At 46.0% G+C, this 26,786-nt stretch overlaps 1 long non-coding RNA gene across 1 annotated transcript; it reads right to left on the bottom strand.

The window, feature by feature from the left end:
* Window positions 1–17,309: 17,309 nt before the first annotated feature.
* Window positions 17,310–23,654, bottom strand: LOC118502055. The gene is made up of 2 exons (XR_004904730.1): window positions 20,516–23,654; window positions 17,310–18,817 (listed from the first exon to the last, which is right to left on the bottom strand). It is a non-coding gene; the product is annotated as an uncharacterized LOC118502055 (long non-coding RNA).
* Between the last annotated feature and the right edge of the window lie 3,132 nt (window positions 23,655–26,786).

The raw sequence follows: 26,786 nt of genomic DNA, 5'->3' as shown, positions 1-26,786 counted from the left end.
TATGCTATTACAGTTTTCCCATTTCCCGCCTTCTCTCCCCTCCACCCTGTACCCACTCCCACCCACATTCCCCCCTTTAGTTCATGTCCATGTGTCATACTTATGAGTTCTTTAGCTTCTACATTTCCTGTACTATTCTTGCTCTCCCCTATCTATTTTCAACCTACATTCTATGCTACTTATTCTCTATACCTTTTCCCCCTCTCCCCCACCTCCCTGCTGCTAACCCTCCATGTACCCTCCATTTCTGTGGTTCTGTTCCTGTTCTAATTGTTTACTTAGTTTCTCTTGGTTTTGCTTTAGGTGTGGTTGTTAATATTTGTGAGTTTGCTCTCCTTTTACTATACATGTCTTTTCTTTATCTTCTTTTCTTAGATAAGTCCCTTTAGCATTTCATAAAATAAGGGCTTGGTGATGATGAACTCCTTTAACTTGACTTTATCTGAGAAGCACTTTATCTGCCCTTCCATTCTAAATGAGAGCTTTGCTGGATAGAGCAATCTGGGATGTAGGTCCTTGTCTTTCATGACTTGGAATATTTCTTTCCAGCCCCTTCTTGCCTGTAAGGTCTCTTTGGAGAAATCAGCTGACAGTCTGATGGGAACTCCTTTGTAGGTTACTGTCCCCTTATCTCTTGCTGCTTCTAGGATTCTCTCCTTCGTTTTTACCTTGGCTAATGTAATTATGATGTGCCTTGGTGTGTTTCTTCTTGGGTCCAACTTCTTTGGCGCTCTCTGAGCTTCTTGGATTTCTTGGAAGACTGTTCCCTTTGCCAGATTGGGGAAGTTCTCCTTTATTATTTGTTCAAATACGTGCTCAATTTGTTGCTTTTCCCCTTCCGATTCTGGTACCCCTATAATTCGGATATTGGAACGTTTAACGGTGTCCTGGATGCTCTTAAGCTTTTCCTCAGTTTTTTGAATTCTTATTTCATCATGCTTTCCTGCTTGGTTGATTCTATCTTCCTTCTGGTCCACTGTATTGTTTTGAGACTCAGATTCCTTCCTTTCACTATTGGCTCTCCTCTGTATGTCTTCCTGCATCTCTTTTATGGTAACCTGCATCCTTTCATCTAAATTGTGCCCAAAATCAATCAATTCCATGAGCTTTCTGATCACCAGTGTTTTGAACTGTGCATCTGATAGATTGGCTATTTCTTGGTCGCTCAAAAGGATGAGTCCTGGGGGATTGATCTGCTTTGTTGGAAACATATCTTTCCGTCTCTCCTTTTTTTTTTTTTTTTTCTTTTTCTGGTCTGGTCGCTCTTGTTACAGTGGGGGGCGGAGCCTTAGGTGTTCACCTGGGCTGGGCACCCCAGTGGCTAGATTGTGACGTTATATGTGGGGGCAGGGGCAGGAGGGAACAGTGGCGGCAGTTCCATTCTCCTAGGCCCAGACCCTTCTTTGGGATCCTGGGCCACGAGTTCTGCCCTGGTCCACAATCGCTGCCCCACTGGGTCCGCCAGCGACAGCTTGAGTACTCAGGGATCATCGCTGCATCCTTGCGCCCCGCATGGCTGTTGCGCCAATTTTGTGCCAAACTTTCCCCGACCTCCACGCGCTGTCGACCCGCGCCAGCCCCGCGCCCACCCGGCTCGTCTTCTACTACCACTGTGGATGAACGCGTCTACTTCAATTTCTTGGCTGTCCGACTTCCATTCAGATAAATCCTCTGTCGGTTCTGGGTGTTATTCTATCTGTAAATTATTGTTGTTCTAATCTTGGTTGTGCGAGGAAGTACAGTATGTCCACCAATTCCTCCATCTTGCCGGAAGTCCGAATTAGTAGGTATTTTATGCCTACTATTTATGCTTCTTCTTCCCTGCATTTTCCCCCCATTCTACCTCTTTCACCTCCCTGCTAATAACCCTCCATGTGATCCCCATTTCTATGGTTCTATTCCTGTTCTAGTAGTTGGCTTTGTTTGCTTTTGTTTTTGTTTTAGGTGCGGTTGTTGATAACTGTGAGTTTGCTGTCATTTTCCTATACATGTTTTTTATCTTCTTTTTCTTAGATAAGTCCCTGTAACATTTCATACAATAAGGGCTTGGTGATGAATAACTCCTTTAACATGACCTTATCTGAGAAGCACTTTATCTGCCCTTCCATTCTAAATGAAACCTTTGCTGGATAGAGCAATCTGGGATGTAGGTCCTTGCCTTTCATGACTTGGAATACTTCTTTCCAGCCCCTTCTTGCCTGTAAGGTCTCTTTGGGGAAATCAGCTGACAGTCTTATGGGAACTCCTTTGTAGGTAACTGTCTCCTTTTCTCTTGCTGCTTCTAAGATTCTCTTTATCTTTAATCTTGGGTAGCGTAATGATGATGTGCCTTGGTGTGTTGCTCTTTGGGTCCAACTTCTCTGGGACTCTCTGGGCTTCCTGGAAGTCTGTTTCCTTTGCCAGATTGGGGAAGTTCTCCATTATTTGTTCAAATAAGTTTTGAATTTCTTGCTGTTGTTGTTCTCCTTCTGGCACCCTTACAATTTGGATGTTGGAACGCTTAAAGTTGTCCCAGAGGTTCCTCAGCCTCCTCTCTCTCTCTCTCTCTCTCTCTCTCTCTCTCCCCCTCTCTCTCTCTCTCTCTCTCTCTCTCTCTCTCTCTCTCTCTCTCTCTCTCTCTCTCTCCCTCTAACTCTTCTTTCTTCATTCTGTTCTGGTCAAATGTTTATTGCTCCCTTTTGTTCCAAATCATTGGTTTGAGTGCCAGTTTCCTTCCCTTCACTGCTGGTTCCCTATATATTTTTCTTTATTTCACTTTGTATAGCCTTCACTTGTTCCTTTATTTTTCAGCCATATTCAGTTGTTTCTGTGAGCATCCTGATTACCAGTATTTTGAACTCTGCATCTGGTAGAATGGTTATCTCCTTGTTGCTTAGCTCTTTTTCTGGAGTTGTGATCTGTTCTTTCATTTGGGATGTATTTCTTTGTCTTGGCACGCCTGTTAGGTTGTAAGGGGCAGAGCCTCACGTATTTGCCAGGGTGTGGAAACCCACTTTGCTGCACTGTGGTGCTGTCTGTGGGGGAGGGGTCAGAGAAGGAACAATGCCACTTGCTCAGCTCTCAGCTGGCTTTCAGTCATGCCCCCACAACCCACAAGTGAATTGGGCCCTTCTAGTGCTGTTTCCTGGGTGGGTGGGCTTTTGTATGTTTTAGGACCCCGTGAGTCCCTCCACTGAACTCTCCTGTGAGACTGGCAGTTTCTCCTGCTGCCAAAACCCACACACATTTTTACAGCCAGAGGTTTTGAAGCTTTCTTTCCCCATGCTGGAACCCTGGGCTGGGTGGTCTAGCTCAATGTCCAGCTGTTCCTCTTGGCTTATCTGCATGCAAACCTGGGATCATCCAGTCCACCAGCTGACACTTTGCCGTGCATCCTCTCCACCCAGGCTGCCCTTCTCTGTCTCTCCTGCCTAGTCTGGATGGATGTTTCTTCTTTAGCTCCCTGGTTGTCGACTTATATACAGTTTAATTTTCTGGCAGTTCTTGTTGTATTTTGTTTTAAAATTGGGTATTTTCCTCCTTTTGGTTGTGTGAGGAAACGAAGCATATCTACCTATGCCTCCCTCTTGACCGAATGCCCCAATTTGGAAGTTTTAATACTCTTCACTTAATCCCAAATACCAGTGAAATCAGAGTCAAGACAATTATTTATTTTTACAATTTAAATTATATTTTACTGTTTATGCTAACGCATGTGACCCAATTTTTTCCACTTTGCTCCCCTTTACGCAGTTCCCCCTCCCTACTCCCTCAGGCAATCCCCACACCGTTGTCCCCACCCACGGCGGATGCACACAGGTTCTTTGTCTAATCCCTTTACCTTCTTTCAACCAGTCCCCACTTCCCCCTCCCCTCTTACCGCTGTCAGTCTGATCCATGTTTATGTGCCTCTGATTCTATTTTGCTTGTTAGTTTCTCTTGTTCCTTAACTTCCTGTTGTAGGTGAGATCATATGATATTTGTCTTTTTCTTTTAAAAAAATTTACTGTATTTTTTCCATTACAATTTAGCCCCCATATACATCCCTCCCCCCACAATCAGCCCACTGTTATCCATGTCCATGAGTCCTTTTTCCTTTTGCTTAATCCCTCTACACCCTAACCTCCCCGCTCATAGCTGTGAGCCTGCTCTCCATCTATGAGTCTCTATTTTGCTTGTTAGTTCAGATTGTTCATATGTGTGAAATCGTCTGGTATTTGTCTTTCTCTGACTGGCTTATTTCACTTAGCATAATGTTCTCCAGGTCCGTCTATGCTGTTGCAAAGGCTAAAATTTTCATCTTTTTTTACAGATGAGTAGTATTCCATTGTGTAAATGTACCACAGCTTTTTTTATCCACTCATCTATTGATGGGCACTTAGGCTGTTTCCAAATCTTGGCTATTGTAAATAATGCTGCTATGAACATAGGGGTGTATATATTCTTCTGAATTGGTGTTTTGGGATTCTTTGGATATATTCTCAAAAGTGGAATCACTGGGTCAAAAGGCAATTCAATTTTTAGTTTTCTGAGGAAATTCCATACTGTTTTCCACAATGGCTTGCACCAGTCTGCATTCCTATGAAGAGCGTACTAGGGTTCCCTTTTCTCCACAACCTTGTCAGCACTTGTTGTTTGTTGATTTATTAATGGTAGCCATTTTAGCAGGTGTGAAATGGTATCTCATTGTGGTTTTAATTTGCATCTGTTTGATTGCTAGTGATGTATGTCCCCCTTGGAGAAGTGTCTGTTCAGGTCCTTTGCCGATTTTTTAATTGGGTTGTTTGTCTCTCTGGTGTTGTTTTATGAGTTCTTTATATATTTTGAAGATTAAAACTTTTCAGGTGTATAATTGGCAAATATGTTCTTCCATATGGTTGGCTCGCTTGTCATTTTGGTGACGGATGGTTTCTCTAGCTGTGCAGAAGCTTTTTAATTTGATGTAGTCCCATTTGTTTACTTTTCCCTTTATTTCCCTTGTCCTAGGAGATATATCTGCAAAAGTATTGCTGGCTAAGGGAGAGGGGTGCTCAACACCCCAGTACTTGAGACAGGGACTTGTAGGGGAGGCAGTTGCTGGGGGTCCTCCAGGGAAGGCCCAAGGCCAAATTGGCCTGTGCCCTGGCCACCCCTTCCCAGCCAAAGAGTTGTTGCTGGCACTTTCAGAGGCTGTGGGCTACCAGGCACCTGATATTTTCTCTGCCTTGGTGTGGGGCATGGCTGCCTCAATCAGCGGCATCTTGAGAAGCTCCAGCAAGTCGTTGTGGCCCAAGCATGGTGCAAAGCTGCTGATGGCCTGAGCTGGTGGCACAGGGATGCCCTTTCTCCCTCCCACCCTTCCTGCTGCCACCCGAGATCCCTGCCACTGCGAGGCCCCCTGCCATGCTGCTGCCACTGGGAAGGCTGAGTTGAGTCATGTTTTGAGTTTTCTGTTGGCCACAGCCTCCATGTGCCAGAAGAGGATATGCTGCAGCTGCATGTACTCACCCCCAGCCACCTCCACCAGGCTCAGGTCGATGATGGGAGCTCAGTGCCAGCTTCACTGGTCCAAGCTCTTGCCCACTGCCTTCCTGCCTGTATGGCTCTGGCACCCAGGGCCCCACAGGCCATACTAGCCCTAAAGGTGGGTTGGGAGGGCACTGAGGGAGGGCCAGGGAGTAGGAGTTTTTGTTTTGTGGTGGGGTTTTTCTTTTTTCGTGTGTGTGTTTGTGTGTGTGTGTGTGTGTGTGTGTGTGTTTGCCTTGCTGGCCCCTTTATTCTCTGCAGTTCAATGGTTTATTTGTTCACTGATAAACTAATCACTCAAACTAAAAAGCTTAGAGTCATTCTTGCCTCCTCTTTCTACCTCATTTGTTCATTATAGGGAACCAGTCTGTGTGGCAACGGTGAATGTAGCTCAGTCCTGGTTCAGAAAACCAACAGGTGAGAAGTGGCACACAGGAGCCAGGCCCACAGATCGGCTTTCCCATGGGGAAGCAGGCCTGCATTATATCTAGGCTGCTTTGAGGCTTGCTTTTGCTGAAACTCCCTCACCCTGAGTTAAGGCGGCAAATGTTTAATGCATATCTTTGAAGTAACTTTCTAAAAACATCTGTAACTTCCTAAAGTCTGTGCTAAACCTCCCAAGGACAGAGTATAACCAGTTCAACCACTTTTTCCCTCGCATTTGCAACATCCTTTTCTTTGTTATCTGTAAAAAGTAATCACCTGTAGGAGACCATCCTGCGTGGCATGGGCCTAGCTCCCACTCGGAGATGCACAGGACCCACACCCACTGGTAGGTTCTCCCATGGGGAATCAGGCCTGCAATGTGCCTAGGCTGCTTTGAGTCTTGCTCTTGCTAAAAAACTCCCTCACCCTGAATTTACTGGACATTTACTGCAAAGTAACTTCCTAAAATCCATGCTAAACCTTCCAGGGATGAGTGTAACCGGTTCAACCAGTTTTGCCTTTTCATTTGCAAATACCCCTCTTCTGTGATGTGATTAGTGGCATTGGCTCCTTTGCTTTCTGTAAAAGGTAACTGCCTAAAGCGAACCTGTGCATAGTAAATGAGGACCATCACGTAATGTGCTGAGAAACCCAATAAAGGCTGGTCACGGCAAGGGCCAAGGCTTTTGCTCCCCTTGAGAGAAAGCCATACTGTCCCTTTTCCTCCACTGGACTCGGTAGTCCGTGTGAATGTTTCATTTCATCCATAATGGCACAGATACTGCAGGCCGGTGTCTGCATCAATCACCTAAAGCAAACCTGAGCATAACGAGTGAGAACCTTCTTTGATGTAATGCTCCCAGAAAAGCAATAAAAGCCTGTCCAGGCAAAGGTCAGGGCACTCTGTCACTCAGAGAGTGGCCATGCCGTCCCTTTTCTCCACAGGACTTCTGCAGCCCATGTGAATTTGTTCGTCGCCTCTACGACACCACGGACACCGCTGGTTGGAGTCTGCATCAGTCCATTACATCAAATAACTGATCGACTACCTATTTTATTTCCAATGTACATGAGTATATATAAATATTAAATGCACCATATGTAAATCAGTGTGGACACACATGCAAACATAATGTGTAAATACACAAATAAATTATACGTTCAAATTCTCTTTTCCCTATCACCACTGCAATTTAAACCTCATCTTTCTTTTTTTAAATATATTTTATTGATTATGCTATTACCGTTGTTCCATTTTACCCCCTTCACTCTCCTCCACCCTGCACACCCCCCTCCCAACCAAATCCCCCCCCCACACCTCCCACACGCTTTAGTTCATGTCCATGAGTCACACATATAAGTTCTTTGGCTTCTACATTTCCTATACTATTCTTACCCTCCCCCTATCTATTTTCTACCTACCGTCTATGCTACTTATTCTCTGTACCTTTTCTCCCTCTCTCACCCTCCCACTCCCCTGTTGATAACCCTCCTTGTGATCTCCATTTCTGTGGTTCTGTTCCTGTTCTAGTAGTTTGCTTTGTTTGCTTTTGTTTTTGTTTTAGGTGTGGTTGTTGATAACTGTGAGTTTGCTGTCATTTTCCTATACATGTTTTTTATCTTCTTTTTCTTAGATAAGTCCCTGTAACATTTCATACAATAAGGGCTTGGTGATGAATAACTCCTTTAACATGACCTTATCTGAGAAGCACTTTATCTGCCCTTCCATTCTAAATGAAACCTTTGCTGGATAGAGCAATCTGGGATGTAGGTCCTTGCCTTTCATGACTTGGAATACTTCTTTCCAGCCCCTTCTTGCCTGTAAGGTCTCTTTGGGGAAATCAGCTGACAGTCTTATGGGAACTCCTTTGTAGGTAACTGTCTCCTTTTCTCTTGCTGCTTCTAAGATTCTCTTTATCTTTAATCTTGGGTAGCGTAATGATGATGTGCCTTGGTGTGTTGCTCTTTGGGTCCAACTTCTCTGGGACTCTCTGGGCTTCCTGGAAGTCTGTTTCCTTTGCCAGATTGGGGAAGTTCTCCATTATTTGTTCAAATAAGTTTTGAATTTCTTGCTGTTGTTGTTCTCCTTCTGGCACCCCTATAATTTGGATATTGGAACATTTCAGGTTGTCCCAGAGGTTTGTAAGACTCTCTTCACTTTTTTGAATCCTTATTTCTTCATTCTGTTCCGGTTGGATGTTTATTTTCTTTCCTTTGTTCCAAATCGTTGCTTTGAGTCCTGGTTTCCTTCCTGCCATTGTTGGTTCCCTGAATATTTTGCTTTATTTCATTTTGGGTATCTTTCTTTCTTTTTCTCTTTCTCTTTCTTTTTTTTTTTTTTTTTTCATTTTTCAACCAAGCTCAATCAGTTCTGTGAGCATTTTGATTACCAGGGTTTTAAATTCCCCATCAGTTAGGTTGGCTATCTCCTCATCACTTATATCTCTTTCTGAAGTTTAGCTCTGTTCTTTCATTTGGGCCATATTTCTTTGTCTCAGCACACCTATTAAGTTATAAGGGGTTGGGGCCTCAGGTATTCACCAGAGCAGGGCAACCCTCTTTGCTGTGCTGCAGCGCTGCCTGTGTGGGAGGGGCCAGAGAGGGAGGAATGCAGCTTGCCTGCTTGGCTCTAGTCCACTTTCCGACAAACTCTTGTGTGAGACTGGGAGTTTCTCCCACTGTGGCAACCCCCACTGTACTCCACAGTCAACTCTGAGTCTCAGTTTCCCATTCAGTGAGCCCTGCCTGTGTGGTCTGCCACCTTGCCACAGGTTCTTACTGGTCTCGTTGCTCTGGTTGACTTTTTCTTTAATTCCTTGGTTATCAGAGTTCCATGCAGTTTGATTTTCTGGCACTTCTGGTTGTTTATTGATTTTAGATTGGTTGTTATTCTCCTTTTGGTTGTGTGAGGAAGTGGAGGGTTTCTACCTACATCTCCATCTTGACTGGAACTCTTATAAAAAAAATTTTAAAAAGCAATCCCTCCATCTTTCCAGGCTTTCACTACAAACTAAGTGGGTTTCCCCAGTATCATCTTAAAGCTCTGATGTTTCAGTTTTTCATCAAGAAAGCATCTTTGACATGGCAGGTACCAGGGACAAAGCAGCAAACAAAATATGCCAAAATATTTTTTTTAATTTAAAATAACTGCCCTTATTCTATGGTTGGAAATTTCAGTAACTGAATTACATTTGTTCATAAGTAAAACAGTAGGTAGTTGTAAGCACAGTCAACATGCCCCTAGTGTAAGGGGGAGGAGAGCAAGGAGGGTAGGATTTTCAGTCAGGGGGTCAGGGAAGGCTTTGTGGGTGTCACTGAGGCACACACCATAAGGAGGTAACCCCAAAGTCATCCAGAACAAGGTGCAGGAGATGGGCAGAAACTCAGGATGGCTGGGTTTCCCAGGATCACAGCTAGGCCAGCAGGAGCTGCCCCAGTACCAGCACCTGTGACAGTCTGCTTGTTCCCACTTCTTCGGCCACTAATCAAACTGAATTAGCTCTTTTAGAATCTTGCAGCCTTGCCGGACTCACATGATGCCTCCAGCAAATTGGGTGGCTCCCAGGATGAAGAAACTAAATGCCCCACTGTATACCCAGCCCTGAGACCTAGAGGTTCCCTTGACAAAGCAGTCTGCTTCACCCAGGGAAGGGTTGGAGGAGGCTGCGTACCTGCCTCCAGCCACGTTTTTCTTGGGCTTCTTTTCAGGCACACAGCACCCACCACCCCCTGACATGGGGACAAGGGGGTGGTGTCCTGAGCTGCACGAGGCTGGGCACAGATGGACTAAGCATGAAAGGATGGGGTCAGGGGCTGGGATGAAAGGGGGTGCAAGGGCCAGCCGACTCTGAATCTTTCCATGTGTGTCCACACACATCCACAGCTGAGGACAAGCCTGTGTGGCTCTGCACAGAAGGGAGGCAGAGAGACAGCCCCAGGACAAAGCCACTCCAAACTGATTGCCAGCCTGGAGCTGCCCAGGGATAGCTTGGCCCACCATCACCATGAGTGCAGCCTGGTTCCCACCCTCCCTGCCTGGCCTGGCATGGGCATGGTCTGGTGGATGTAAGCGCCTAGGATGGGAACCTGGAAGAGGCTCTCTCACCTCCCTGCTTGCATCAGCCCCTTCCAGAGGTGCACCCCATCCAGGAACCCAAGGGCAGACTGGCACCCAACCCTGTGTCTGGGTTCCTGGTCCAGAGTGACCTCTATCATGACACGTCTTTCAGGTTCTAAGTCTTGCTGTTTTCTTGTGTTATTTGCAGTTTTGATGTGCTTTAGTGAGAAAACAATGGAACACGGCAGAGGCTCTCGGTCCAGCCCCTTCTCTCCCTTTTTCCCAGTTGTCTGAGTACTGAGGTCTTTCAACCTGTTAAGCTTTCAGTCCTTGTGACCGTTAATGTTATGGGTCAATTCAGCTGGGCCATGGTGTCCAGATATTTGGTCAAACAACAGTCTATGTTGCTCAGAGAATGTGTGTCTGTTAGACATAATTAACACTTAACTCAGTGGATGCTGAGTAAAGCAGATTAATCTCTGTAATGAGGATGGGCCTCACCCAATCAAGTGATAGCCTTCAGAGTGAAGACTGAGATCCCCAGAGAAAAAGGGAATTCTGCCTCCAGATGGCATATGTACATAACCTGTTGTGTGTGAATATCCTATTGGTTCTTGTCTCAGGAGAACCCTGACTATACAATCTTGGCCATTGTTTTCTGGTCAGGTCCATGTCATTCTACTATCAGAGCAGGGTTTAAGTCCATCTAGGTTTGGAAATTATAAACCAGTTGATAGCCAACATATACAGTATGTCCAAATGCTTGATTGAGAAACATAATCAAAGTCTTGGTGCTATGGCCACTGTGGGGTCATGGACAATGTCCCTCCTCCACCCACGTGGTCTCAAGTTACCTGCACAGACCCATGTAAGGTTAGTCTCTGGTGGGCAGTTGCTTCTGTGTGTCTTCGCTGCTCTGGTTTTAAGTCTCATGGGGCTCGGAGAACCTTTGGTACATTTCCCAGCATGTAGCACAAATTGAATGTAAAGTTCTCTTGTTCTTGTATCATAATCCAGCCTGTGCCTCTCTACTGCCACTGTATTTCTGCCTGGTGCACTGTCTCAGGTTTTTGTGCCTAGACAAACTTCAAGTTCAGGGGCTTGACCTGGAGACCCTAGAGCAGGCTACATTTTCCCACAATAGCATCCTTTCTGGCACTTTCCTTCTTTCTTCCTTCCCTGCTGGGAAACAATGAGAAGCACATATATTGGTCTCTGCCCTCAGTTCCTGGCACAAGGCTCCTAAACCCCTCGCAATTTCTGGGGTGTTTGAAGCATCTGACACCAAGCTCCTAAATCCCTTGGAATTTCCTGGTAGGGTGCATCTTTTGTTCAAAAAAAGGGCACTGGGTGGGCTCCTGGATGAGGCTGGTCACCAGAAATACCTGCCATAATTGGCAGCCTGGAACTTTCACCCTGCCGCCCAGCCTCTGAGGGAAGGGGGCTGGAAATGGAGTTAAGGACTGATCATCCCTACATGAGAAAGCCTCCAGAAAATCCCAATAATAGGGGGCCTGGAGGCTTCTGGGAAGGTGAATGCATCTATTGTATATGACAGGAGGGTGACACACCCCAACTCCATGGGGACAGAAGCTCCTTCACTCAGGACCTTCCCAGACTCACCTCAGGTGCCGCTTCCTCTGGCTGTTCACCTTCATCCTGTATCACATCCTCTAGCGCATGATAAATCCATAAACATGTGTCCATAGCAAACAATGGAATCTAAGGAGGAGGTTGTGTGAAGCTGATTTGCAGCCAGTGGGTTGAAAGTTGTGGGCAACCTGGGCCTTACTACTTGCAATTGGTATCAGAAATGACAGTGGTCTCATGGAACTAAATTCTTAACCTGCCAACATCTGTGCCAACTCCTGTTAGTGTCCGAATAAACTGTAGGACACCCTGCTGGATAGCACAGAGAAGCTCCTGGTGACATTTTGTGATAAAAGGGTGGAGTGCGACAATCGTGTGAAAGTGAAGGAGATCCCCTGCCATTCACAGGGCTCAGTCTCTGCAGCTCTGTTTCACTGCCTTCAGGGCGCCCAGGGATGACTCACCATTGTTTGAATGCTGGCTGTGTTCCAGGCAATTTGCAGTCACATTTTCTCTCTTTTCATCCTTGTTCCTGCTGGGGATGGTGAGCGGCACTTAGTGAATCCCCCTTTGAGTATGGGTCAATCAAGAAATATATGCAAATATGTTATAAACTGAATGTTGGTGTTCCCCCTAAAAAATATGCATTAAATCCTAGCCCTCAAGGTGATGGTATGAGAGTCTTTGGAAGGTAATTAAGTCCTGAAGTCAGGGCCCTCAGGAATGGGGTTAATGCCTTATAAAAAGGCCCCGGAGAGCTCCCGCACCCTTTCCCGCAGTGAGGATGCAGCAAGAATGTCCTAGAAAGCAGCTCTCCTCATAACCCAACTGTGTCGGAGCCTTGATCTTGAACTTCAGTCTTCAGAACTGTGGGAAGTAAATGTCTGTTGTTTATAAGCCAGCAGCCTGTAGTATTTTGTTATGAAAACCCAAGTGGACTAGGTGTATACACATGTGTTTATATATTTACATGTTTCTCAATTGGTATATATGTACATCAATACCTTGATTTATATATAGTATTTTATATATACTCAATATTTATTTTACATATAAATTTCTTGTGTATATAAATTCTATATACAAAAATTCTCTCCAATATATAAATTCTAATTCTATATACAAAAATTGTCCGCATATATATACTCTATGCATAACTTCTCTCTGTAAATTTGCTACATATAATTTATATATAAATCATATGTATAAATTCTATATAAGATTAGGTACAGATATGGTCACATATATTGCAGGTGAGAGTGGAGATACCTGCTCTGTCTATGGTTAAGTTGGGTGGTGATGCACTTGCACCCAAGTGCACAAGGACTTTCTGCTGCTGCCTGAACAGCATCTGCCCTTTCTGTCATGGGCAGAGCAGCTGACTCACTCCACAGAAAAAGGCAGGACACCTGACACCTGAGCCCAGCTCAGGCAGATCATTAATAAGCCTGGACAGTGAGGGTCTTGAGTGAGCAGAGGTCTGAGGGATTCCTGTCCCTGTGGACTTGTAATGTGGGGTTACGGGCCAGGAGCAACTAATGCCCCAAAACGACCCATCAAGTAAGTTGGCCAGCTCCACCTTGAAGCTAATGAAAACACTCACACAGGATGCTCAGTGTAGCCCAGCCAGAGACAAACCTGAACTTGGCCTGATGGGCATGAAATGAGAGTGGCGGTGACACCACCCCCTGGAGACAGCACATGGATGGAGCCAGGCCCTCTGAAGGGGCCACTCGAGCATCGCAACAGCCACCCAGGTGGCATTAGGATAAAGAACCAAACAGTCCAGCTCAGAGCCAGGATTCTTGAACCCCAAATGCATGTGTACCCTCTGAGCACCCGCCTACTACCCTCATGCTGCTGCATGTAATCCTGAGAAAGGGATGGTCCCAGGACTTATGAGGTGGGGGATGGACTACCCCAACCCCACAGGTGGGTACATTCAAGCATAACCTTCCTGGTATAAAAATTTTGGCAATTCTCTATCCCAAGCACTCTCAGTCAGCAAGGGTAAGACCCCAACCATGAGGCAAAAACTGGTTTCTGAGGCTAAAAACATGCTCTGAAGGCCCAGCCTGGTGCATCTGTGGTGTGAAGTTTTCGTGGGGATGGGCAATTAGAAAAATAATGTCTAAAAGGGCTCCTCATGGGGCAGTGATAAAATAAGGGCTGAGAAGCATGGCCTTATCTGGAGACTTCTTTTCCCTGTGAGGCTAAGCTGGAATACAGCATTTCTCCAAGGGGATTCCAGGACCTCAGAGCTGTGTGAGGCCGTAAAGAACAGGGCCTCATACTGACTGCTAAGTCACTTCCATGGGAAGGAGCAAGAATTTGCAGTTCTGAGTTCTTTAATTAGTCAGTTCAGGCTGCATAACAAATACCACAGGCTGGGGGTGGGGGCCTTGAACAGCTGTCTTCCCGCCCTGGAGGCTGGAAGTCTGGGATCCAGGTGGGGGCAGGGCTATTCTCCTGTGGCCTCTCTCCTTGGTGTGTAAATGGCTGTCTCCTTCCTGTGTACTCACACGGTCATTTCTCTGGGCCTATGTCCTGATGTCCTCTTATAAAAACAGCAGTCCTATTGGATTAGGGCCTACTTTAATGTCTTCATTTCACCTTTATCACCTGTTTAAAGGTCCCATTTCCAAATACTGCCCCACCTGAGATCCTCAGGCTGGGGGTCCATCAGAGGAATTTGGGAGGACACAGTTAATTGTAACAGTTCTCAAAATGTTTCTCACACACCTAAAACTTTAAAACCTGCTCTGAGAGATGGGGAGAAAACTCATCACCTGCCAGGATGAGCAGCACAGAGGGGATAGGGCGGAAGTCCCTCATTCATCAGTGCTTATGTGGCCCCCACCTCCCATGTGGAAGGCAGAGGAATGAATAATTTACAGAAATAAAACTTGTACCAGGAGCACCCTTGGTGAACTCAACAACATCAAGGCATGAGGGCAACCTCAGAGGCATGAGGCCTTTTGGTCCAGAAAGAACCCTCTGGGAGTTCTACTGGGCTGTCATGTTTATGGGGGAAGGTTTATGAGTGTTATGGCTCTGAAGTCAGAAAGACCACTCTACCTATCGCAAGGCAAACACTATTGTAAACTTTTTTACCTCTCATTTGTTCTTCTAAAAAAAAAACCTAACCTAAAGCTAGCCTGAAAAAAAACTTTGTGTTTTTCCCATAAAAGCCTTTTCTCCCCACTCACTGTCCCCTACTAAGTCAGGTATTTGAGCCCCAAATTCTAATCACCCCTTTGAGTCACTGCTCACTGAGCCTTCCTATGAGCATATACATTGCAAACAAAATGAACTGTCTTTTATTTCACTAATCTGCCAGTTATTGGTCTAGTTAACACACCCCAGTCACTGGATATAACAGGATAAAGTTTTTCTTCCCCAAAAGAGACAAGGGAAAACCTCATGAAAATTTCCTCCACAGGTCCCCTCCACATCCAAGAAATGCTGTGCTGGTAGGAAGCCCTACTTGCATCAGCAACCCAGAAAGAGGATCCCACAGACCTGTCTCTTCCCCAGGTGCTAGATGGCCGCAGCCTGCACCTAGCCAGGGTAGTGAGTGGGAAAGAGCTCTCAGAAAAAAATAAATGTATATACTGTTAATAAATCCATAGTTATTAATAAATAATATATAATTCATGTATAATACAGAGTGGGGCAAAAGTAGGTTTACAGTTGTTTGTATGGAAAACAATACAATAACACAAGAATAAACTGTGCTCTGCATACTCACAACTGTAAACCTTCATTTGCCCCACCTGTATAAACATGAGATTAATTGTGAAGAATTGGTTTACCTGATTATAGAGGCTGAGATGGCCCAAGGTCTACCATTAGCGACGAGAAGGCCCAGGAGAGCCAGTGGTGGGTGTTCCAGTCTGAGTCAGAATGCAGAAGACCACTGTACCAGCTCCAACAGACAGACAGAATGCTTCCTTCCTCCACCATTTTGTTCCATTCAACTGATTGGACAACCCACACTGGTGGGGCCACCTGCTCAACTCAGTCCATTGATTCAAATGTTAATCTCATCAAGAAGCACACCCAGAATCATGTTTGACCAGATAGATATCTGTGCTCTCCCTGCCCAGCTGGGTTGGTCCATAGATTTAATTCTCACAGGGATCAGGTGTTCACCTCCTGGGGCCTAGTGTGTTCCTGACGCAGTGCACACAGCACTCAGTTCTGTCTCCATGTTTCCTCTGGGGTGCTCCAAGTTCAGTGGAAGTTGAACTGTCCCTAGGCCCTGGCTTTTCCACTGCTCCCCCCTCACCCACAAAATGTGCCCATGGATGCAATAAAGGTGTGCTCATCACCACATGTCTCACTCTGTTAGGGAGGCTATAACAAGAGTTCCACAGACCAGGGGGCTTATCAACTGATGTTTCTTCCTCAGTTGTAGAGCCTGGGAGTCCCGAACAAGGGGCTGGCCAACTTGATGCCTGGTGAGAGCCCACTTCTTGGTTCACAAATGGTGCCTTCGCCTGTGTCCTTATAGGGCAGATGGGGTGAAGATGCTCTCTGGGGTCTCTGTTGTGAGGGCACTAATCCTATTCATGGGGCTCCACCCTTATGACCTAATCACCACCTTCTAACACCATCCCAATGGGGATTAGGACTCAACATGTGAATTTGGGGGGCACATTCAGACCACAGCACCAGGTTACACATCAGGACTACAGAACTGAATAGTAAGGACAGCACCCCCACCCCAGAGAGCTCACAGTGAGTGATAAAATACATGCATCCATCCATCCATCCAACAAGTATTCATCAGCCCTGACCACACAGAGATGGGTTCCAGGTGACTTAAAAGATACCATATTCCTAATCTCACATGTCTCACTTTTCAATGGGAGTTGGACAAAACACACAGAAATAATAAAAGAGACAACTAATTGACAGAAATAAGTTCTGTGTGGGAAGCTGGTCTGATTGTTGTGATAAACAGACCTTGCATGGTAGGAAACATAAGCAAAGTTCTAAAGTTAGGAGCAGGCAGCACCCTGAAGTATGCCACTTTTGCACAAGGATAATTCTGAATTGAAGACACTGAAATAGTGGCAGATGCATGCATATCATCCTGATCTCTCCTTTTCTTCCTGAAAACAGGAGGTGAAGCTCCCACCTGAAAGATGCCCAGTCTGTACCAGGGAGGAAAAAAGTTCTTATCAGGGTTAGAAAGTTAAGACAGAAAAGGATTCTGTACAGACAGACCTTGGTAACATAATTCTTATCTTACTTTAGCCTCTCCATATGGTTGAGCTTTCCCACGATTGCCTTTTTTGTTCAACCTACTATAAATGCATTTTGGCCTGGTTGGTGTGGCTCAGTGGGTTGAGAGCCAGACTGTGGAACAAAGCGTTGCCAGTTCAATTCCCAGTCAGGGTACATGCCTGGGTTGCAGGCCAGGTCCCCAGTAGGGGTCGTGCGAGAGGGAACCACACATTAAAGTTCTCTTTCTTTCTCCCTCCCTTCCCCTCTCTCTAAAAATTTTTTAAATATTCTTAAAAAATGAAATTTTAAAAAAAGCATTTCGTTTAGCCACTTTTGTGGATCTTCATTTTCTTATGATTCTGTACGTGTGAAAACCTATGTGCTTTCCTCCTGTAAATCTGTCTTTTGTTGATTAAACTCTCAAGCCTAGCCAGAGACCCAAAAAGGACAGAGTTAATATTTTTTCGCTTCCTACACAAACACTGTAGTAAGTGAATGCCAGACCCAAAAGGCCTCACAGTGTATGAACCCATTTATATAAAACATCCACAAAAGGCAAATCCTGCTAACGAGTTCAGGGTCTCCTTTTTGAGGTGATGAAAATGTTTTGGAATAAGACAGACATGGTGGCTGTACAACATTGTGGCTGTGCTAAATTCCAGAATTGTCCACTTAAAATAGTTAACTTTATGTATTGTGAATTACCCAACTGAAACACACACACACTACAGCAATACCAAACTCCAGAGACCAGCCTAGGGACATTTGCAGGATGGCCAGTGTAGGGTTAGATACTTGCTAGCTCTGTTTTCCATGTACTATGACTGAGTAGCCATTCCCCATGGTGTCCCCATTGCATTTTCTGCATTTCCCACCAGCAGGCCTGAGTCCACCCACCTGAGCCTTTCCAACTCCAAGTCCTCAAAGCTGCTGACCAGCCCTGCCCAAGTATAGGGACTTCAGATGCCCCAGCTGGTCCAACTGCCTCAGCTTGTCTCCAAAGCATTTCTCCTCAGGTGTGCAATGGCCCCAGCCCATCAGAAGCTGTGGTCCTCTGGGATTCTGTGCAAGTGTGTGGCAGAGGCTTCTGATATCCCAAATCAGCCCAGACTGTCACTTTGATGAGTCACATGATACCTCTAAGCTTCTAATATGTGTGGAAGTGTCACTTCCTAATGCCCTTGGAAAAGCATAAATATTTGCAACAGCATTCTGGAAGTAGAGACCTAAAAAGTACATGGAAGGCTGTTATCACTACATTAGAATGAGGAAAAAGTGCAGAGTGCAAAATCAGAACCAGTGGCAACTGAGCAAATAGCCATGCAGAAAAAAAACTAAGGAACTATTAAAAGAAAGAAATGGTTAGCTAAAACCTGCACAGGACAGTCCAGTAGCCTGCATTTGAGACATATACAGACCCACACAGACCTTTTCGAAAGTGTCGGGTCCAGGGGCTGCCTGCAGGGTGCAGGAGGGACATCTGACTGGAGAGCAAGAACAGGTGGGGGCCTTAGGGTCACAGGAAACCAGTAGGAGGCAGGAGGGCCTAGAACTATTTTTTTAAGTCTGCTCTTTTGCATGCTGGAGCTGCCTCACATTTCTAAATTTCTTAGCTAACTCCTAGCATTGGCTAACAGGTGCCTACAGACTCAGCCTGTGTCCAAGCCTGTGTTGACCTCCCAACACAGGTCACAAGTGAGGGGAAGATTCTAGAAGATTACACCGTGTACGACCAGGGACTGGAGGTCAGCAGTACAGAGGAAAGTCGCCTGGACAGCAGTTTCTGTATTCTGCTGAAAATAGTTCTGTCCTTTCTGCACAAAAGACCATCTCAGAAGCTCACACATTTTCTGGCCTAAACTTTCTCTGCCCTCACTCTGCTCCCCTCACTCCAGTGGGGCCCCTGACCCCACAGGGGTCTCACCTCTGGGGTCACTGGTGCCAGACTTCCTTCTAGTCACAGCCATGTCTACCTCCTTAGGTTCCTCAGCTGTATGGTTTACCACACAGCATGGAAAAAGGCACCTGAATGTAGGGGAAGGTTTCCCTCAATCCTTTCGGGGTGCTGGAAAGGTCTGAAAGTTAACCTGAGACATTAACAGGAGAAAAGCCTACCAAGCTATTTAAGTTTCATGGGTCTTGGGGGCCTTCATAAGGAGATGCAGACTCAGAGACAGGCCCGAGTGTTCAGTAGTAGGCGGTGGTGGTGGACTGTGATAGGTCAACAAGCAAGGGGTAGTCAATGGGAAAGGTTGTTAGCAAGGCCTGTTAGGATTCTTGGCATCCATTTTGTGTTCACAGATACGAGTGTGCCTTACCACTGGGTATAAGAAAGGTACCTCTCACTTGAGGGTTTAGGGCCTGTTTCTGAGGAGGACAAAGTGGGGAGGGGGTTAGTGACCTTCCTGCTTATGGTGTTTCCTAAACCTCTTCAGCTTAAAATATTCAATATGCCCAGCAGCTCGATTTAGGGCAGTGTGTCCTGAACCCCATGAGCTAACAAACAAGAGTTTATATTCCAGATGGGGTATTAAAAGCATTGGTGGAAAAGGTCTATGTGAACCAGTAGGAGGGTAGAGTCCAATAGAACCCAGCACTGGGCCTAGCTTTTGCCCAGGGGCAACTTCTGTCCCGTTTATTCCAAGACAGACCCCGGCCACAGAGAGCACCCCTTGGGCGGGAACTTAAGCACCCCAGGAAGCCCATTCCATACCTCTGACACGATATGCCCATCCGTGTCCCCAATCCCACAAAGCATTACTGCAGAGGGTTGAGGTGTACAGCTGGCCACCCCAGCCCTGGTCCAGTGTCTGCTGTGCACCAACAGTGATGCATCCACTGTTCCTACTTCAGAGCCAGGGCCATTGCCAGCTCCTGAACCAACCTTGTCTCATGTACTGACCACAGCTCTTGGCACAAGGGAAGGACAGGGACGGAGGCAATGAGGAAACACATTGGCAGCTTGCTTCTGGCCATGTGGTTGACTCAAGAGTCTTTAGTATCGCAGCAGCACAGCCTGGGGATTGGGCAGGACACCCCAAGCTTGTTGAGCTCCTCCAGCTGTAGACAGCAAGACACAGGCAGCACACATCCAGCCAGCCTGCTTGCAGTGGCCTGACTCAGACCCGGCACAGGAGAGATGGCCTTTATACTCCAAGGGCACCTGCTGCATGCAGCTCCCAATGGGATGAAGGTACCCTGCATTCTGGGAGCCCTATTGGCTGTTCTGCAGTAACAAGCCCTACGGCATTTCCAATCAGACAACTTGGATAGTCTCTTCACTTGCATAGGTCCTGGCATCAGAACACACAGCACAGCGCTATCCCTGCACTCAGGGCCTGATGTCCTTTGAGATGACCATGTTCCCACAGGCCAAAGGGCTGCATGATCTTCTCTGCTTCCTAGAGGGTCGAGGAATGGGCCTTTCTGTTCTGCCACACTCCTCAGGCCTTGCTACAGCCCCACAGGGGCACTGCTTGTGCTATTTGCACACTGAGCTACCAACATCACAGGGTGTGAATGTGGGGGCCTGAAGAGTGTGGCAGAACAGAAAGGCCCATTCCTCGACCCTCTAGCAAGCAGAGATCATGCAGTCCTTTGGCCTGTGGGAACATGGTCATCTCAAAGGACATCAGATCCTGAGTGCTGGGATAGCGCTGTGCTGTGTGTTCAGGGACCTCAGCGGGGAGCCCATGGCTGGCTGGCCTTGCCCACAAGTCTTACCTTACTATTGGGTGCCAGCCAGGCACTGTCTCCAGGTCCACTGGGTCTCAGAAGGCAAAAAAGTGATGCTCCCAAGTGCTCTGGAGCCCAGCCATCAGGGTCAAGTCTTTAAAAGTGAAAAAAGGAGGTGCCTACACACAAAGGCAAGCAGGAGAGGTGGCCCATGCAGAGGGACAGATGACATTTTTTAGTCACAACAAATTCAGTGGCTGATCCAAGCTGTGGGACTGAAAACTTTCACTAGTGGGCAGTTTTGTTCTCACAAATAGGAAACCAGAGTCTTTATCTAAGAGCAACATGTTGCACTTTATGTTGATTTTATTTAAATCTGCCCACTTACACAAAAACTGTGAAAATCAAAACTAGAAACTGATGCTGTGTCCTATGAAAGTTTAATTGTGACTGGTTGTTTGTTACTTGACCATGTGTTCTATTGATGATAATATTCTGAGACATCTTCATTACTAAGTGGTTTTATAAATACTTGCAAGGCCTATCAAGTAGAAGTGGCTCACTAGCATATCCCTCCTTCAGGAACAGAGGTTTAATAAACCTCGGGACCCAAAAGATTATCTTGTAGAGAAAAAGGAACACAGGGTCTGTTTAACATTTAAGTAATCTGTCTCTAAATTAAGTGAGGTTTCTGCTAGGAAATGAGGCACCCCAGCTTTGAGCCATCTGAATGGGGGCAAGTGGTGCTTGGGGGTTCCCAAGGAGCTGCTTCACTGCTCCTCTGCACCACAGGGGACACTGGGAGAACCTCCCTGTCCCAGTCATGTCCTGAGTTACCTAGTTTGTCTGAAGCCCCTGACCCTTTCCCCGGTTCATCCCTCCCCTGAGAAACACTGGTAGCAAGAGGCTGGTCTTTGGACGAGTGTGAACAGCTGAGTGGGCATGGGGAATGCCCAGGGTGAAGGACCTCTAGGAAGCTGTCACTGGGGCTCCCACAAGGCCAGGGAAGAAAAAGGAAAGGACACTGGAATGGAGGGCAGGCAACTCAGCCTACTGAAGAGTCTCAAAGAGGGAGTCTGAAGAAAACTTACTCTCAATGTTACTACAGTCAGTGAGCACCAGGGAGTCTCCCCCATTGGCCAAGATGGCGCAAGAGGGGGTTTTCACAGAGTGAACCAAAGGTCCGAGATGGACAGGGCCCCGGTGCACCAAAAGCTAGAAAGATGAATGGATAGGGCCTCAAGTACTCCAAAAGCTAAAGATAATTGAATAGAAAGAAAGCCCTCCCCTCTCTGTCCCTGTGAGAACCACAGGGATGATCTTTTGAGACAGAAGTCCACCATTCTCCCAGGGCATGGTGCTTGATAAAACCTCCTTCTGTACGAGCACCTGCCTCACGGGTTTGGCTTTAGTTGCAGCAGGCAGCCAAACCTGTTTCCAGTAACAGTTTTTGGTGACTCCACTGGGGCCATGTAGGTCAGGGTAAGTTCCAGAGGGCCATAGCTGGGGTCCCAGCTGCCTGTGACAGGCCAACCCCAGAAGGACTATGAGGACTTCCCACAGTTGCTGAGAACCTTTCTTGGGAAATTTTCCTGCTCTCCTTCTCAAGGTGTCAGCCTACTGAAACACTTGGCTAGTGAAAAGGAAATGGGTTTCTGGAGAGTAGATGGACCCCAGGACTGGGGTCAAACCAGCATGCACACTGCGGGGTCCTAAGCCCTGCCATTTGGGCTCTGTACCACTTGGGTCCAGTTAGGATCATCTGTAGTATCAACTGGCAGGCTATCCTTGCTGGTTGGGCTTCATACCACTTGGGCTTCATGCCATTTGGGTCTAGTCAGAACCATTTGTGGTATTAGCCGGCAGGAGATAAGACTCTAGAACTTACTTGTAAGCACTCATTTGGATCAATGAACTGATGGATCCAAGTTTTGTTCATGTGTTCCCACTTTGTCTGGGGTCTTTCTATGGTTATGGTTTGGGTTTGTATTTTCATGTCCTCAGGGGTTGTTCTGTTGCAACTCTTGAAGGGAGCCCACTGGGCAGAATTTTAGCAGATTGGTCCAAGTACAGCTATGATCCAATGACTAAGAAGGAACTGGTTTTGTATTTATAACACTGCTTGGCCTAAGATATATATCTTAGATTACAGGGTGGGGGGAAATGGCCCCTAAATTGTTCCCTAAATTACTACACCACCACGTAATTGTAATTGTTTTGCCATAAGTCAGGGAAATATGATGAAATCCCTTATGTCCAGGTGTTTATGTCTTTACACCATAAGGACTCAGCAAAGGAACAATTTAATGATGCAGATAAGGGACTTGGTCTCAAAACCACTCCCTGGCATTAAGACACAGGGAGAAAAAGAAAATGAAAAATGAGTCTCTGTAATGCCCTGAACCTAGGAAACACAGGGTTAGCAGCAAGATTCCCCCTGTCACCAACCTCGCTGCTAGATACCCCTGAAACAGGGCCCAGAGGGACAACAGTCCCACCCCTATATGAGAAAGGAATGGTCTTTCCCTTGAAGACCCGGCAAAGCACCCACTCTGGCCAGGAAGCATCTCTCTCCAGATCAAGATAATTCCTTTGGAGGCAACATCCCACTGGCAGATTAAACCAGGACGGCCAGCCTGCTGGCCACTACTGGACACATACTTCAGTTTCCATGTCAGATTTACTAAATTAGAAGAATTCCAACCCCTCATACAGGGAGGATCCTCAGAGATTGGCAGATCTTTCACCTCCACCTTTTGCCACTCACCATTGAAACTGGGCAGACGTACAGGCTCTCTTTAACACCCTGCTAATGGCAGATGAAAGGCAACTAGTTATAAACAAGGCTAATGAAGAAGCTCATCGCCTCCATCAGGAGAATCTCAATGGGACCCCCAACAAAGCTGAGGCAATTTTCTTGAAAGGACCCAACTGGGACCTGAATATCAGGGACATAGGCTTCCTAGAACATTACAAAAGGCACATATTGGAAGGGGTTAAGAAAAGGGTGCCCAAAAAAAGAGCCTGAAAATAATAAAGGTGATTTAACAGAAATCAAACAAAGGCCCTTCTGAATTTTTAGAAAGAACCTATCGGGCCTATCAAAAGCATGCTGATGCTGATCCACACCACAGGCACCAGAGAATGTCCGAATGAGAAACCTGACTGTGCCCTGCATATAAAAAGGAAGCTCTCGCACGAGAAGGAGAGACAGTTCACAGAGCTAGCGTTGCTTTGCCTCCAGTCTTCAGAGGTACAGCCTGCTGTTCTGTGAGACATTCTGGAAAAAAAAAAAAAAAAATAAAAAAAAAAAGTAAAAAAAAAAAAAAAGTAAAAAAAAAATAATAATAATAAAAAAAATAATAAAAAAAAAATAAAAAGGAAGCTCCAATGTTTAGATGGGGCATTAGGAATGAATCGCTCCCAGCTGGTGGACACAGTAAAGCAGGCCACTGTTTTCTTAGTAACTGGACAGGAAAACCAGATGAAGAGGCAAGAGGCAACACCAAAAGGAAAAGAGAAAGACCCACTAGGTGCCAATCAATGTACCTATTGCAACAAGGAAGGCTACTGGAAAAAGGACTGCCCAGAACTCAAAAAGGATAGAAACCTGCATTGAGAAATGTCAAAAAGAAATGAATCTAATGACATTTGAGGAGGTCCAGGGGCACCCTTAGACACTTCCCAACCTATTACTATTTCCCTACAGGAGCCTCGGGTACAATTGACAGTGGAGAACAAGCTGATGGACTTCCTTGTACATACAGGAGCTACACACTCTGCTAAATACAAAACTAACCAAGAAAAGCTCAGCTTCAATAATGGTTACTGAAGTGACCAGACAGTTAGCAAAAGCAGGCGTTCCTCCGACTTCCAGAATGGCAGCTTGGGGATCAAAACTTCCACATAGTTTTTTCTGCATGCCAGACTGCCCCATCCCATTGTTGGGTCAAGATTTACTTTGTAAATTGCAAGCACAAACAACTTTTTCTCCTGAGAAGCAACACTTATGCTTAGGAGTCCCACCAGAACATGCTCTCCAGCTCCAGGTGTTGCCTGACTTGCCCAGAAGCACCCAGAGGTAAACTCTTCCCACCTGAGACTGACTAGCAGGTGGAACCCTAGGCAGAAAGGTTAACATTCAGCCTATAAAAACTAACCTAAAAGAAGGGGCGTGGATCCCACAGAAGAAATACCCCCTTAAAAAGGAAGCTTAGAAGAAACTGTATAAAGACGGGAGCAGCTTCATGGAGAATGGTTAACAAGCCGGGTACACAAGTTATGGTAGTCACCATAAACAAGGTAAGAGAAGCCCAGCCCTTGCCATAGGAACGTCAGCAACAAAGGCTGAACTCCTGGCCCTCACCAAAGCCTTAGAATTATCCTAGCAAAAGAATGTTAACATCAACACTAATTCTAGATATGCCTTCATGGTAGTCCATGCCCATGGGGCAACATGGAAGGGAAGAGGGCTCTTACCCTCAGGGAATAAGAATGCAAATATGCAAAAGAGATTTAAAATTGGTACAGGCAGCGTGAATCTACCAAACCAGATTGCCATAATGCACTGCCCAGGACACCAGAACAGTTCCCAAACAAACCAGGGAAACCAAACTGCCAATAAAGCAACAAGACAAGTTGCCCAAGGGCAGGAGCTTCTTAGGGCTTCAATTCCCCATGTGGACTCCCTAGAATTTAAACCCCATTACACAGAATGACATGAGAAACGGGCCTGTGAATGGGGATACTCTAACAGTGTCCCTACTTCTCTATGGAACATCAACATCCATGGTATGATCTTACTGCTTGAAGCTCTAGTGTATTCCATCCTCAAACACTTTCGTGAAGGGACCCACATTTAAAGGACCCTAATTTACACAAGACCATCCAGAGGATTATCCAAGCCTGTCAGATATGTGCCAAAAACAATCCTAAGACAGAGCATGCCAATGGGAAAGGGAATGCAATATAAAGAGACATGCCCATTTGAGGACTGGCAAGTTGGCTTTACACAGATGCCTAACATCGTAAGAACTTTAAATTTTTATTAGTTTTCAGAGACACCTTGTCTGGATGGTAGAGGTATAACCCCACTATAACCAAGAAGGCAACTGAGATAGCAAAACTTCTACCCGAAGAAATAATCCCTAGGTTTGGATTTCCTTACAGCATTCAAAGCGACAAGGGCCTGACATTCACTTCAGAAATCTCCCAGAGGGTAGGACAGGCACTACACATTCAATGGAAACTATATGCATCTTGGAGACCCCAATCTACAGGGGAGATTGATAAAATAAAGACCCTGGGGAAAATATGGCAGGGAACACATTTGAAATGGGACCAGGCCCTCCCTACTGCCTTGCTCCAGATTGGGGTGGTACTCCAATGTAGGCTTCAATGAAGCCGTTTTGAAATAGTTCATGGGACACCCTTCCAAGTTTCTCTTTTAGGAACATCTCCTTTAGATGTAGAATGTAAATTAAAAATCAAAGAATATGTACAACATTTAGGGCAAACACTAACAGCTTTGTACAAGTTTGCTCATTCCCGGTCTGTCAGACAAACCCTTATGAAAGACCTGGAAAACTGCCAATATAAGGTCTTGAACAGCAGTTAGCCAAGCAACAGACCAGTTTCTATGATGTCCTGCTGACAACACACTCTTCCCTAAAGCTCATGGGAATCAGCCCTTTGATCCACCACGCACAGATAAAGTGGGCACCACCTGAGGACTGGGATCTTGCTGCTGCTATTGATACTGCAATGGAAGGCTGGACCTGCACTCCTGAGATTTAAAATTTCTCTTTCAGAACGGGACAGTGCCTCCCAAAGGTCTCACTTTGGAAGCCCATCTGCAACACTGTCCCTTGAAATATGTACTCTACCAACTTCACTTGTTCAGCAGGGCCATCCTCTAGACACCACGTATGCCACCTTCCAAAGACAGCGACCCTTCTCCATCACATCAAGGCTTGTCTCCATTCGTAACCCACTTTTTCTTTTAGCAGATAGCAGGAATCTCTGCACCCAGGCATTGTTTAAAAAAAAAAAGAGCACTATGCCTCTTGACAGTGGGAAGAAACTATAGAAGCTGAGACCTCCATCCATTTACCTTGTAAGATTACATGTTTCTAGTTTTGAAGGGGGGAATTGTTACTGTTGGCAGTCAGGGCACCAGGGTGGTGTCTCTCCCACTGGCCAAGATGTTACAGGGTGAGGTTCTTACACTGAGCGCACCAAAGGCTAGAAAGATGAATGTATAATACCCAGAGTGAGCCAAAAGCTAGAAAGATCATTGGATTGGGTGGGGGAAAGCCCT

Source organism: Phyllostomus discolor, chromosome 8, assembly GCF_004126475.2.
Source record: "Phyllostomus discolor isolate MPI-MPIP mPhyDis1 chromosome 8, mPhyDis1.pri.v3, whole genome shotgun sequence".
Taxonomy (NCBI): domain Eukaryota; kingdom Metazoa; phylum Chordata; class Mammalia; order Chiroptera; family Phyllostomidae; genus Phyllostomus; species Phyllostomus discolor.
The sequence above is the reverse complement of the archived record's forward strand: the minus strand, read 5'-3'. Positions and strand labels throughout refer to the sequence as shown.